A 14,742-nucleotide genomic window follows, 5' to 3' on the forward strand; every position below is an offset into this window, starting at 1 on the left:
GCCCAAATCTCGCCCAAATCCTACAGTATGTATTTCTGCTAGAGAAATACGTGCACCCCCCTCGAGCATACCCACACATCTCTCGGCAGTAAAGGAGGCAGCCCCCTGCCCATTAAACAACACGTACGTGCCTCCAGAAGAAATTCACGTTATCTGGCTAGAATTGCTCAGCAGTGCGTCTCTCCAGCCCTCTCCTCCTAAGCCCTGCCGCATTTCTGCATCCCAACAATGAACACGCTGCTGTTGGAATATCCCTTTCCATGCCTCTTGCTGGGCGTCTTTAAATGGTATCAGATCGCTTCTGCAGCTTAGACAGCCCTTTGCAATCAGCCGCTGCTGATCGTCTGCCCTTTCCCCTTTCCAAACCCCTAAATAAATGCATCTGCTCCAGCCTAATTCATGTCAGCCTTCCCCCCTTCTTGCTTGCAACTTCATGCAAACAAACTTTCTAAATGAAAAGATAGCTTACCTGGACAATGCTTTGAGTATAAAGTAATAAAAACTGATAAAGCCAGACATCCCAACCCTAGTACAGGGATTTGATTGCAAATTTCCATTGCAAAGGAGTAGAGGGAACTGGAAATCTGACAAATGCCTTCAAATTGACCTGTGTTTTCACAATGCACGCTGTGTTTAAAATGAATGGCAGACTTTATCATTTGGAGCTCCTTCAAGGACTCTGGCCTTCTACGCTTTGTTCTAATTCTTCAGACATATTTCCAAGAAGCACAAAGCTACGTAAGAGGATGATATTATGGAATTTTTTTTTTTTTTTCTGAGCGGGATTGTTTTTCCCCCCCACAACCATTTTTAAAGCCTGAATTAAAAAATGTATCCTGGAACTTTTTTCTTACTGTATCCATACATCAGTCCCTCGTGCCCAGTCGGCCTCTTCCACCCCAAAGCTCCAGCCCAGTCCCCCCCAGTGCCAGGCGGTGGGAGGCAGCGTGCTGCCAGCCCGGTGCCTCAGCGACGCAACATGGTTCTGGCTCCTGAGAAATTCACCACGGCCCTGTGCAAACCTGGCCCACTCCTGCCTCGGGACGGGGCTGCTCCTCAGCCACTCGGCAGCCAAGCTGTATTTCTAGGGGAGGACTTGCTCTCCTTGCAGAACCCAGGGAACCGAAGCTGCTTACCCCTGTTTTACACGTCAAAGATAACAACCCTCTTTTCTGAAAGTTATGTCCAGAAAGCCGTATGCGCTGCCTCAGAAAAACATTTTGCTTCAGAGTTGTTCCTCTTAATCTGTATACATTTTTACAAATAATAACTTTCCTTTAAAGCGCTGGTATTAGTTCCATCTGTTGAAAATAACATATAAATGAAACTATACGATTCTCGGCACAAATATATCAGATATGCTGTGAGACAAAAAAGCAGGGTTAATCTAATAATTCAACAGCGTCTTTAACAAGTTTCCTATGGGAAAAATCAGTCCTATTTTCCCTGCAGATCTGATACTGAGAGCTTCCTTCTACTAAGCACATTAAAAGCTATTTGAACCAAAAATCCTATCTATGCATGTGTGGAGATACCTACATAGAAACAAGAGGTATCCGTAGTATTATGGATGAGGCTGTATCAGGATTTCTAATTAAAGTAAGGGTAGTCCCTTCTTGTATTTTGGCAACTGGATTGTCTTTTTGCCTAGAACAAAGAAATCTTAAGGGAAGTAAATTTTCTAGAGGAGGAACGCGTGCATGTATTCGTACTCGTACCCAACGACTGCTGTACAAATTATTCCTGAATTTATTTTGATATTTACACAGTGGTTTATCTGGCTGCTCCCGCAGTCATCACTTGTTCGTTCCCTTCTTTTCGCCCCCCCCAGCCCCCCTTTTTTGCACCCTGGTGCAAACGGGAGCTCTCCCATTCCCCAGGCTGCGGGCTGCTGTGCTCTGGACGAGGAGCAAACCTCTGCCATGGCACAAGGCAGCCGCTTCCCTTCCCAGCCTCATCTCCTGCCCTTGCCAGGCAGGGAGGGAGGATGTCCCAGGACTTGACCCCAGCACAGAGCCTGCTCAGGCTGGACCCAGCTCCCAGGAGGGGGGGGGGGGGGGGGGCACGGGGCGCACCCCCGTCTCCCCGCTTAACCCCTCGGCTCCTGGGCACGGCCGCGGTCTGGTCGCCCCTGACCCCGGCGCCCGCTGCCCTCCTCCCTTTCGGGGCACTCCGGATCACCCCGGGAGCGTGAAAGGACAAGAATGCAGGAGCAGCGTGAGGCTGTCGCAGGAGGGCACAGCACAGCACGGCCAGAGGAGCAGCAGAATCGCCGAAAAGGGGGATGTTTGGTTTGTGTTAACTACCCAGACAGATGCACTTCGGCATGTTTGCATTTATGGAATCCATATGTTGTCATGGGAAATTAGAGGACAGCAACACAAAACTAGAATTCGCGATGCAAATGCAAAGAAAACGTACATGGCTACCAGACTGCGTCTGCACATGTTCCTGCGAAGGTGCCTGTTTCTGGAGTATCGACAGTTACTAGATTCACTTGCCACCTTCTCCACATGTTTACTTTTTCTTTGCCCTGCAAAAAGTGTGTACATAGGCAGCACCCCTTCTCAGACCAGTCCACCGGATCTACAGCCTCTGGTGAAAATATGCACTTCTTCCGAGTTATACCAAGTACTAAAAGACAAGGGTTACTTTATTCTCGCCTCAACTTCATCATCAAAACACGTTTGTTTCATATTCAGCAAGAACAAAATTCAGCAAGTTCCAAATTACACGCACCTTTACAGATAGCGCAACAAGCAGCCCTGAAAAATTCTACTTGCCCCAGGGCTTCTTGGTTTGGGGTTTAGATTTGTTGGGTTTTTATTTTTTTTTTTTTTGGTTGGGGCTGTTTTTGTTGGGTGGTGGATTTGGAGGTTTTTTTTTTTGGAAGGGCAAGTGATGTTAATAATTATTCTTCTATAAGCTAGACAGACGTATTTTGAGCAGGGACTGACAGATTTTTAAGGGCAGCTTTTAAAGGCAAACTGGTAACGTGCTGGAGCCCATCCATTTAACAAACCGTAAGAACTCAAACACAGCATGCGCATTCTAACAGTACACATCAGTGCTGCATTTATAATGTTCAAATAACTATGGTATGTAATAAACCTCAATTCTTAAAACCTGTGAATATCTCCCAAATGCAAGACACTTCCAGTAACGCATCAACTAGTACAGCCCTTCTTCAAATAATCTTCTAATAATCTGTTCTCTTCTTTCATCCCCCCCATCCCACTTAAAGGGACTTGTCAAAATTTCAAATGACTACCCCCACGTTAAGAAATATGGAAAGCTTGATACATTTCATTAGAAATACTTACTAACAAACATGCAGTTTATTACCTTTCAGTATAAAATACATCTACATTAAGGTTCTCCCAAATGGAAAAAACTGACCGCAACTGCATTCCTTGTTCAGTGCTATGAAACAAACCGGGAAGTTAATTATTTGGGTTACTATTAAAAATAAAAATGAGGGAGGTGGGGGGTGGGAAAAAAGAAAAAAAAGAAAAAAAAAAAAAAAAAAAAAGGAAATTTGAAAAGCTTCTTTAGATTTTCGAGAGAGATGATTTAATTCAGCTGCGTTTCTGCCAGTAATAAAATAGTCTCTTACAGAAAGATGAAGAAAACATATTCCTGAAGCCCGGATAGAGGCTCTTTACTGGTTCACCTCCTCCTAAAATTCAAATCCCACGTTCCCAGCGATCGTCTACATTTTTTTGCCAGGGCTGGAATGGGGAGGGAAAAGCTGCTGGAAATAAAAATTGTAAATAATAATCGCAGATGGACCCGAATAGAAAGTGAAAAACGTTACCGTAAGGCTAGAGAAATATTTATTTAATCAAACCAGAGGTTCTGTTGGGACTGGAGGAATGTTGCATCCTTTCCTAAAAAAGAAAAAAAAGGGGAAAAAAGAGGAGGGGGTGGGGGGAGAAAAGAGAAAGCAAGAAAGAAAAAAGGCAGAGGCACAGCCGCCTCCTGGAGTTCCCCATTGTCCGGGGCTATAGAGAGCCCCAGAATGGCATTAAACTCACAAAAGGCATATTGTGCAGGGGACAAAAAAAGCCCCTTCTTCTACAATAACTTTTAGCTTCTTATTTTTAGAAAATGACAAAGCTGTTGCCAGCGATGGCTGGTGAAACCTGTAGCCCGGCTCGCAGCGAGGCTGGCCGCGGCTGCCGCGATCCGCCGGCCCGCTCGGAGCGGCGGCCGCCAAGTTTGAACGGGAGCGCGGGCCGGGCCGGGGATGCTCCGCCGCCCTCCGCGCCCGCGGCCCGCCCCGCGCCGGGGCCGCCGCCGCCGCCGCACAAAGTTGCGCTCGCTGCCGCCCGCAACTTTCCCGGCTCCTCCCGGGGAAACTTCGGCGGCGGGGGTCGTGTTCGCCCCTGCCCTGCCCTGCCCTGCCCTGCCCTGCGCGGGGCGGCGCGGCCCCGCCCGGGGCGCGGGGGGCAGGTGGACCCCGCGGAGCGCCCCGCCGCCGCGGAGCGGTGCGGAGCGGCGCGGAGGGGAGCGGAGCCGCCCGCCCGCCCGCCGGCCCCCCTCCCCGGCGCGGCGCTGCGCGGCAGGGCGCGGAGCGGCGCGGAGCCCCCCCCGCCGCGGGCTGGGGGCCGGCCGCTTGCCCCAAGTTTCGGTGCGGCGCCGCCGCCGCCGCCGCGCTCCCCCCGCCCGCTCCTGCTCGCTCGCTCCCTCCCCCGCCGCCTGGGCTGAATCTTATTGATCCAGAAGGTGGCTAATTAGCCCTTCCCGTCGTGCCTGGGTAATGAGGCACATGCGCACTGCACTAATCAGCCATTTTTTGCAGGAAACTAATTAGCAGAATAAAGATCCAAAGAGTTTTTTTTCTTCCCAATCATCAGATCTGAGTCCGGGCGCTTCCTGCTCCGGCGACCGCCAGCCCCGCCGCCCGCTCCGCTCCGCTCCGCGCCGCTCCGCCCCGACCCGACCGCCGCCGCCGCTGCTGCTGCCGCCGCCCGCGGCCCCCTCTCTCCGGGGGGCTGCAAACTCCCCGACAACGATGCTGCTGCTGGGCAGCGGCGGCGGCGGCGGCGGCTCCCGCTCGGCTCCGGCTGCTGCCCCCGGCTCCCGCTGCTGCTGCCCCGGGCCCCTCCGCGGAGCGCGCTCCTGCCGCCGCAGCCGCCGCAGCCTGCATGGGATCTGTAGCCCCCGCGCCGCCGCCCGGGATTAAAAGCGCCGCCGCCGCCGGAGCAGCGACCGCGTAAGTGGCAACTTTTCTGCCCTGTCCCCCGCTCGGGCTCCTCCTGCTCGGGGCGCCCGGGCTGCTTTGCATGGGGCTGGTCCGGCCCCCCCTCCCGCCCGCTCCCACCCACCGCCCCGGATCCCCCAGCAAACTTTGTGCCGCTCGCCGTCCCGGAGCCCCAAAGCCGCCGCCGCCGCCGCCGCCGCCGGGGACGCGCAGGTGCCGGCGCCGCGGGGGCCGCTGCGCGCCCGCGGAGCGGCCCCCCCCAACCCCCCCCCCCTCTCCTACCACCACCCCCCCCCGCCTCCCCGCCCCGCCCGCCGGCCATGGCCGCGGGGCGCGGAGCGGGCGCGGAGCGGCGCGGCGCTGCCCGGCTTTGTGCCGCGGCGGGGGCCCGGCCCCGGCCCCGCGGGGACGCGTGTCGTGCGCGGAGCGGCGGGCGCGCCCGGGCTGCGCGGAGCCGGCGCCTCCCGGGACCCCGCTCGGCCGGGGGGCTGCTCGGGCGGGCCCCCGCGGGCGCTCCGCGGGCGCTCCGCGCCGGTGACGCGCTGGAAAACAAAGGGGCGAAGAAAGTGCCTAAAACTGCCCCGGCCCCGGCCGGCCGGGCCCCGCGCCGGGACCTGCCCCGCAGCGGCCTTGCGAGCGAGAGTAATTACGATTTTTGTTTTCCGCGGGCAGGCTCAGTTTGGGAAGAATGCGGCTAGGGGGATGGGAGAGGTGAAGGCAGCAAACGCCACTGTAGGCCGATCCCCCCCTTCTCAGTTTCAGTTTTTAATTACTTAATGCTGAATCGCACGGCGCTTATCTAAATATTTGCAAATGCTCTTTCCTATTGATTCCTCTGAATAAACTGTGCTCCTCGCCCTCGGAGGGAAGGCGAGTCGTGCTCTCCTGAAACTAACCCTCCGGAGGAGAGTGTGTGTTTGCGTGGGGGACACGTACGTCTGTATGGCTGTGTATGTACGCGTATCTGTGTGGCACGCACACCCGGGTTTCTTAGCGTGAATTATTTATAATTTGGGTTGCGGGGTTTTGGTTTTGTTGGCGGTTTTGGTTTTTTCTGTTTGTGGGTTTTTTTGGTGTTTTTTTTTTTTGTTTGTTTGTTTTTTGGTTTTTGTTTTTTTCTTAAATTGTTAAACTCCCCCCACTCTTTTTAAAAAAAAAAAAAAAAAAATTTTTTTTTTTTTTTTCATTCTGAGAAAGGTCTGTTTCTTTTTCAAGCTGTGCTTTAAGCTGCTCTTGGGTATGTCCTGTACTCTGTGCGGAAATGTAACGTATACTCGTCCCTTCCTCGGCCGTCTGTCTGTCTTTCTCTTCTTCTAGCTCCTGTTTAATATGGAGCAATTTTCTGGAGGCTCGGTGACTCCCTCCTTAGGGTCACATTGAGTTCGAATCCGACTGAAGGTGCGGGAATCCTGCAACGGGGGAAATAAGAGAATAGAGAGAATGGGGTCAAGTTGGCTGCTTAGAGGCCAAAACTCCCACAGCTGCCTTTAAAAATATATATATAATATTTGGCTTTCCTCACCATATTACAAATTGCAGCTTTCCCTTTCAGGTATTTTCTTTACAGCTTAAAGCTCTCCCTTTTGCTTACCCCCCCTCCCCAAACCAACCCCTCGCCCCCCCCCCCCCCCTCCCTGTTAGGGGAGAAGGGGGGGGGAGGAGGGAAAATAAAAGGAAAAGAAATGGGGGGGGGGGGGGGGGGAAGAGGGGAAAAAATAAAACCCATTGAGTTTAGGCAAATAAGGTTTGGTCTCCGTATCCTATTACAAAGCACTTTGAATATGCAAGACATCACACAAGACCAGTTATTCCAGTTACGACAAACTTAAAAAGAGAAAAAAGAGAGGCATGTTTAGATTGTAATTTGTTAGAGCAAGAATCGTATTTAAAACTCTGTCTTTTATTTTTTTTTTCCAGCCTTGCATTGTATCCAGCCTTTTTCTGATGTCTAGGGTTTTTTTCATTATTATTATTATTAAAATCTTTCCGTTGAGTTTAGGAAGACTGCTGCGAGCAACACATTTTCTGTATTTTTGTTCCTGTATCTTGGAGGAGAGTTGGCAGGGATTCTGTGGTTTGCAGTTACACAATATGTTATCATGTTTTTAATCACTAAATCATTGCAGTGGTTATAGATTTACAGTCTTAGGGTATTACCGAGAGGAGCAGCGCAGCCTGTATGTGCGGGAACATACGAGAGCATGCAGTTAACATGCTCGTGAACTTTGCTTTTAAATCATTTCCCGGCCGAGCTCTGGCGGAGAGGAGAGCGAGCGTTTTGGCATCACCCCTCCACGCACTTGAGGAAAGTTTGTGCAACCCTCCCGGCAGGGCAGGAGCTCCGATGGGTGTTGTGCACGACCCGTCCCGCGGCGCTGGCGGTAAGCGGCGGGTCAGGGGCGCGAGGGGCGGCCGGTGGGCCGGGGTGGCCACCTGCACGGGGCCGGGGGGAGCGGGCCGCCCCGCCAGCCGCGCTCTGCTCCCGTTTCCCCCTTCATTATGTAACGGAGCCCTCGGCAGCATTAAAAATTCAGCATTACAAGCTGATTGTAATGCTCCCTCATTAGGGAGCACTGTCTGGTCCGGCATTAAGCGCAAGACAGAGCGTGGCTTTTCGGCTGTGGCACCGGCGGAGGCTGGGGGGCGGCCGGCAGGGAGGGGGGCGGCCGTGGAGCGGGGTGTCCCGGCCCCCCGCGGGCGGCAGCGGGGCCGCGCCGGGCTCCCTGTGGCCAGGCCCAGGGCTCCTGCTATGCCTCCCTGCCGAGGGCTTGCCCCCCGCGCCGGGCCCCGGTGCGGGCACCCGGCCCCCCGCGCTGCTCTCCAGCCGGGTCCCGCTCCACAGGCCGCCTTCGGCCAGAAACAAAAGCAATGCAAAGGCACGGGAGAGGGGAGAGGAGCTCCGTGTCTGGGCACAGAGCTTGCTTTGCTGTGTTGGTATTTTTGTTTGGGGTTTTTTTGTTTTGTTTTGTTTTTTTTTCCCCCTCCCCTCCTCCCCCCCTTTTCTTTTTAAACCCGGTCATTTTGGGAGGAGTGGGCAGCAGGAAGTTGGCTCCATCCCCTCTCCCGCGCGGCAGCGGAGCCGCTCGCCGCAGCGCTGGCCCTCGGCCGCGGGAGCCCCGCACCCTCGCTCCCGCCCTGCCGCTGCCTTTTGTTCCCCCAGGACGGAGCCGAGGTGCCGCGGGGCCCCGCACGCCTGGCACCTTCGCCCGGCCTTGCCGCGGCCGCGGTCAGACCCGGGCCCGGCGGCGGCTGCTCTGACAAAAGCAGAGGCGCGTGTCCCTCTTTCATCTCTCTGTTTTGACCCCCCCGCCCCGGTTCCCGTCGGTGTCGTGCCGGAGGCCGGGAGCGGCGCGGAGGAGCAGATTTACTTCGGGCCTGGCCAGCAGTTGAACCGCTTCAGCGGGGATCGCTAAGTCCCAAACCGATGGGGGTATGGCTGGCTGCGTTAGCCTCCCCATTAACACCTCCTTCTGCTCTCCAAAATAATAATAGCAATAATACTAATAAAAAAAAAAAATGTTGCACGGACAAGCTGAAAAACGACTAGCGGGCTTTTACATCAACTTTATTCACACGCTGTGTTCTGCTGGGGCTCAACTCCCTCGCGTGAGTGTTTTCCCCCGCCGGTGTCAGACTCGCTCATCTGCGGTGGGAGAGTTTTTCAGCAACCGTCTTCCCGGCGGTGCCGGGGCCGTGTTTGTGCTGGGGAGATCGGTGTGGTTCAGGAGGGGTGGGCTGGGAAGAGGCCGAGCGTTTCACGGCTGCCCGCTTCCCTTCGCCGGAGCGCGGCCGAGGTTTGGCCTTTGTGTGGCTCCGGGGGCCGTGAACAAAGCTGGGTCCCGCTTGCCCCCCCTGGCCCGGCCACGTGCGGGACCCCCGTGCCGCTGGCGGGGCTGTGCCCGTCGCACGCGCTCACGCCCGGGGGCTTCAGCCTGGGAGAGACCCCCGGGGCCGGAGCGGGGTGCCCGTGGGGACTGCTCCCCTCCGTGCTGCTTCTGCTTTCTCACGGCGGGGCGTCCCCCCACACCCCTCGGGGAGCCCCTGGGGGGAGGCGAGGGGAGGCTGGAGAGGGGAGCTCCCCCAGCGGGGAGCGGGGCTGCCCTTCCCTCCTCCCTCCCCCCCGAACTGGGGCCGGGTGTCCGGCGTGTGGCGGCGCGGCAGCGATCGGGGCTGTCGTGGCAGGAGAGTGGGAATCAAAACATCTGTGCGCAGGCCTGGGCGCCGCAGCCTCTAATGGTTTTGACGGAGCTGTTGTGGTCTGTTGTCTGGAAAATCTGCATTCTGCGCCGTGCCCGAGGGGGGCCGCGGCACCGCAGACCGTGGCGGTACCTAAATATAACCGCCTCGCGCCGTGGGGTGAGGTGAGGGCAGGAGGGAGCAGGGCCGCCCGGCCCGCCTCCTGCTTTGTCTCTGATCTGCGATTCATGCATTTTTGTTTGCTCCCGAGCTCGGGTTTGTGTGTAGGCAGGGATTGGAGAAATAGATAAATTCCAGCTAGTTTAAAAAAACCAAACCAAAACAAAACAACCGACAACGGGGTGGATGAGTCGGGCTTCCCTCGCTGCCGGCAGCCGGGGAGGGCAGCAGTCCTCGCCGCGGGGTCAGGGATCCCCCCGGACCTGGCAGCGCAGCCCCGGCGTGCTCCTGCCCTGCACCAGCCTCCCATCGCCGCTTCTTCCCCCCGTAGATGCCGCGGGTCTCGCTCGGGTCCCGCCATGCCGGCGAGGAGCGAGCGCTTCGAGGCGCTTCCTCCTTGGCTCGGCCGGACAGACGTGTCCGTCTGTCGGTGCGGGAGGTGGGTGTTCATCTCCGCAGCACCGCCGGCTGCAGAGCAGCGGTATTCCGTGCCAGGTGTGCGCTGGGTGCGCTTCCAGAGGCGGCCTGTAAATGCAGCTGGAAGTTCGTTCCCATCCGAAATTACTGTTTGGTTGGGGGTGTGGGGAAGGGAGCCCTGCGCCCGCGGGCCGCAGGTGACGGGTGGCTCCTGGCACGTCCCAGGAGCTGTCGAGGAGGGTCTGGGGGTCCGGCCGCGGGCTGGAAGGACGGTGGGACGGTCTGGGTGCTGAGGAGCCCTGCTGCGGGCGGGCTGCAGCCACCCTGCTTTGCCCTTGAGTTTGCTGCTGGGAGAAGGACACTTAGCTGTTGATTGTAATTTCATTATGTCACAAGTGCCAAACATGCCTCTTGTTAATAAAAGGCAAAGCAGAGCTGCAATATTTGCCCCCCCCCCCCACTGGGAAAACAAATATTTGCTTGTGTCTTCGACTGCGTGGTGCACGTCGCTGGGGCCGTGAGGGTGCTGGCCCTGCAGCGCCCAGGCTTTCGGATCTTAAATCCGGTGCGGGCCGAGCCGCTCGGCGGTGATGCTGGAGCAGACGATGTGCATGGCTGTCCTGGTAAAAGGTTTTCTCCCATCCTCCCCCCACCCCAGGATCTGGGAAAGTGGAGCCTGCAGGGCCTGTAACACGTTAGCTCTTAGTAAATGTTTATTGTGATGGCCCAAGCGTGCCTGCTGGAGAGCCGCTGCCTCCTCGGGGAGGGCGGGAGCAGACGTGCTCTGGGAGCTGCTCGCGTCCCCGGCCGCGGAGCACCCCGCGTCCCGCCTCGCGCTTCCCTGCCCGGTGGTAGCCTAGCTCCAAAATGGCTGGTTGGCTTGGTTCGGTAGCAGGAGTTTTAACCCTCCTTTTGCCACGCTGCCACTGCCTGCCTTGTGCAAACAGACGGATGCTCACCGCAGAATTCAGAGCACGTACTTAAATGTTGATAGTAACATGGCGAAGATGTGCTTGATCCTGTTAGGTTGGGTTGCTGGGTTTTCCTGAACGTCTGTGACGTCTGGTGACAGGCTCGGAGGTTTTTGGTCTTTCCTTCTTGTTACAACAGAGCTGAGTGAAGAAGGGGGGAGGTGAGGGGGGGTGCTCAGCCAGCTGAGTTGCAGTCAGGTGCATGTTGTCTGGGCTGGGAATTGCAATCAGGTGCACATTGTTTGAGATGATGAAGAATCTGGGGGTGGTTCATCAGGGTATTTTGGTGAGATACCGTGTAATGAGAAAATGCACTAGCAGGCCTGGAGGTTAGTCCAGACGACTGAGCAGAGGGAGCGCGTGAAGTATTGAGCTACTTGGTGTCTCAGGCACACGCTCGAGAGGTGCAGAACCTGCTAACCGGAGCTGCCTCTGCAGCGTGAAGGTGGTGTGGGCTCAGGCTGTGCGCACCGGCTTGTGCGCTTCACCTGCACCCTTGTGCTGCAGAAGCTGGTGCGCAGACCCTCGGGCAGCAGAGCGGAAGGGCTGCCCCCAAAGTGCCGGGGTGCTGTAAGTTCCTGCCGTGCGGCCGTGGAGGCGATGCCGCGAGGCCGTGGCTCTCCTTGGGTTTGCTCTGTTCGACAGCGCGGGATGTCGGCGCGCGGCGCCGGGGGCCGGTCTCGGCTGAGCTGGAGCGGTGTGCGGGGGCCGAGGAGCGGTACCCCAGGAGCGGTGGTACCCCAGGGCAGCGCTGCCGGGGGGGTCTCTGCTCCCGATGTGTGTCCCCGGCCCGGGCTGAGGGTGCGTTGTGCCTGCCGGCGTGAGAGCCAGCGAACCCCCCCGCAGAGGCCAGGGGCTGCCCGGGGGAGTGGAGCACGGCTGGGCACCGCGTCCCCGCTGTCCTTGCGCGGTTCCCATCGGCAGCCCCTGACTGTGCCAGACAGAACTGTAGATGTCAGGCTTTGCACAGGAAGGAGAGCGAGGAGGGAGGGCGAGGGAGAGACAGGCGCGCAGCAGCGGGGCTCTGAGTTTCAAATTAACCTTCTGCTTTGTTGGTGTCTAACGCGAGGTGCCCCCGGCCCCCCAGCGTAAGGTACGCCGCGGACCAGGAGCCGTCCGCCAGCATGACTGCCACGCAGCTGCGTGGAGGAGCAGGGGCCGGGAACGGGGCTGCCCTCCCCGGGGGTGCTGGGGACGAGGGGACGGTGCTGGGCCGGGCTGCTGGAGCCAGAGGCACCCAGTGGGGCCCAGCGGGGCTCAGCGCGTCCCCCAGTGCGCTCCAGTCAGTGCTTTCTCCTCCGGCGTTGAGGAACAGGAGCTCCGGCCTCTCCTCTGGGAGACGGGTCTGCAGCACCCAGGTGTTTGCTCCTCGGCAGCTCCTTTGGATGGCAGAGCCTAAATTTCTCCTCTTTAATTCTCTCCTGTTAATTTTGTCCCTTTTAGTCTTACATGCTTCCTTCCCAATTTCTTTCTTCTTGCTGTTTTTCATCTTCCATAGAGACAGTTAAAAGCAGCTTAACACTGTGAGCTTGTTTGGAAGTCAAAAGATCCGTTTTAGCTCTGACGCTGACTTTGGGCAAGCCACCAAATGTTTGCCTCAGCTGGAGTATGAAATGGGATAATACGTAGTTCACATGCAGAGACTGTAAGTGGGGGCTAATTATGAAAAATCATAACGTTCCTTAAATTCCCAGAGCATTGTTACATCCTTAAATTTTGTTCTTTGTTACTTTCTCAGTTTTTTTCAACCCCCTTCCAGATAACTCCCGAGCTGTTACACTTTGTTCCCCCTGCTTTCTGGTACACAAATACCTTCCTACCTGGGGCTGCAGTGCTCCAGCTGCGATTGCCTGGGAGTCCTTAGAGAAGGAAGTCCCCTCCTCCTCTATCCACACTGGGGATGAAGTGATTCATGCTGTAGGCCTTCCTCCTTTTCCCGGCGCCTTGCATGTGCCAGGGGGGTTTGCTCTGGCACCTTGGAGAGGAGGGGGCAGTTGGGCTAACGTGTTTGGAGTGACGTGGCAGGTCTGAGCCCGGCGGGGCCGAGCACCGCGCGGTACCCATGTGTCACCCGAGTGCCTGCGCTGCCGCGGGTCCTGCACTGCCGCCTCGCCGGGCCGGGTTCTGCGGGGTCACGGCCAGTCCTGCTGCAGTTGGCCTTTATTAGGGTGGGGGAGGAGGGCGGAGCTGAATCTCCCTGTCTGAGCCAGGTTTTCACCGGGGTAGCGCGTGATGAGTGCCAGCCCTGCTTGCGGGCTGGGGTCCCTGCCCTGCTGGGGCAGCCGGGGAGCAGAGAGGTCACCCGGAGCGGGGTGGGTCGTACTGGGGACCTGTGCTCTGGTACTGGAGAGACGAGGCTGGTTGGTCTTCGTTTTGTAACATCTTTTTGTCCTTCCTGGTTTTGCTGCTTTCTGGGGCACAGAGTGCTGGCGTGGAGGTGGCCTGGTCCTGTCAGTCGGGGTCTGTAGCCATAGAGAGTCCAAGTCTGGGCAGAGCCCTGTAGGAAGGTGTCGGCAGGTGTATGGCCGAACTCCATCCCGTTCCTCTCGCGCTGGCCCTGCCGCGCGGCGCGGAGGAGCGTGCCAGCGGCTGGCTTGCGTTACTGGGCAAGGAGCGAGGGTGGTGGAGGAGACGCGCGCGCTGCCTCGCACCGGCTGATGCTGGAGGAGGGCCAGCGGGACGGGTTCGGTGGCGATGGCGCGTGGCTCGCGGAGGGCTGAGGAGGTGGCACACCAGGCCTTGCTGCCAGCCTGTGCCCGTTGCTTGCCGCGCCGTTGTGCGTGGAGCGGGACGTGCGCTGCGTGCTGGTGTGGGATGCCCGGCCCCCGGCAGGGCGGGCAGCACCTCGTGTCCCCCTGCTATTTCAGAAACCAGTTACTTGGCCAACAGCAGCGGCTGTCTGAAGGAGCTGCCACAGATTTTTTCCTTGGTTGCCTTCTTTTAACCGGCCTCTCTGCTGTTTCCTCTTTATTTGGAGCGGCATGGAAGGCCTGGAGGTTTGCAAGAGATCCTGGAAACTCCCCAGGTGGTGGGTCTGGTGCCAGCGCAGCCCTGTGTGAAAAGCTCCCTTCATGGCGGGCTTGCGGCCGTTTCACCTGGAACTGCAGATGTTTGAGCAACTGAGCCAAGCGCTGGAAGCCCCCGGGGGATTGCTCAGAGCACACGGAGGAGGAGGAGGAGGAGGAGGAGGAGGAGGAGGAGGAGGAGGAGGAGGAGGAGGAGGAGGAGGAGGGCTGAGCTCGGCTCTGCGCAGCGCTGGCTGGGGTCGGCCTCGCAGTGGGGGTAGCGCGACTGGCTCCTCCTCACTTGCAGCCTCCCAGCTGTGCCCAGGGCTGCAGACCTGGTTGCCAGAAGCCCCCTGCGAGGTGCTCCTGCTGTTGGCAACGCGACTGGAAGTGTCCAACCAACCACTCCTCCACCGGTGCTTCTCTGAGTAGCATCACTTTGCCTCTCTGAAGCAATAGGTGCTCTTTGGAGTTGAGATTTCCTTCCATTTAGTCCAAGTGGCCACTGGGCTGTGAAACTGGTTGCTTCGGGTGGAAGCTGGATGGCGGGACTCTGTTTTTTCATCCTTCAGCCATCTTTTTCTTAGTCCCCTCGTGCTTCTGGGCGTGAAGCCTGTGAAGTGGCAATGGTCAGTGAGATGCTTTTGATGAGATTCTGCAAGAAGCGCAGGCCATCCTCTGGAGATCGTGGATTACGTGGTGTCCCTGTCACTGGTCTTCAGCACGACAGAGCTGTGTGCTGAGCTCCGTCCTCTGTCACAGGCACGGCTGGGCCTCTTCTGGTGCA

General features: G+C 57.4%; 1 protein-coding gene across 3 annotated transcripts in view; it reads left to right on the top strand.

Annotated features, from left to right (window-relative positions):
* Positions 1–14,742, top strand: part of ZFHX3 (zinc finger homeobox 3) — a 545,789-nt gene that overhangs the window by 366,860 nt on the left and 164,187 nt on the right. The window contains exon 1 of one of the 3 annotated variants that reach the window (XM_042797343.1): positions 7,493–7,587. The exons of the other annotated variants lie outside the window; for them this stretch is intronic. The gene's annotated coding sequence lies outside the window, so the exon portion shown is untranslated. Of the gene's footprint in view, positions 1–7,492; positions 7,588–14,742 lie in introns of those variants that run through there. 3 annotated transcript variants of the gene reach the window in all.

The sequence above is a fragment of the Tyto alba genome, unplaced genomic scaffold (assembly GCF_018691265.1).
Source record: "Tyto alba isolate M040663 unplaced genomic scaffold, T.alba_DEE_v4.0 Super-Scaffold_26, whole genome shotgun sequence".
In the NCBI taxonomy this organism is placed as follows: Eukaryota; Metazoa; Chordata; class Aves; order Strigiformes; family Tytonidae; genus Tyto; species Tyto alba.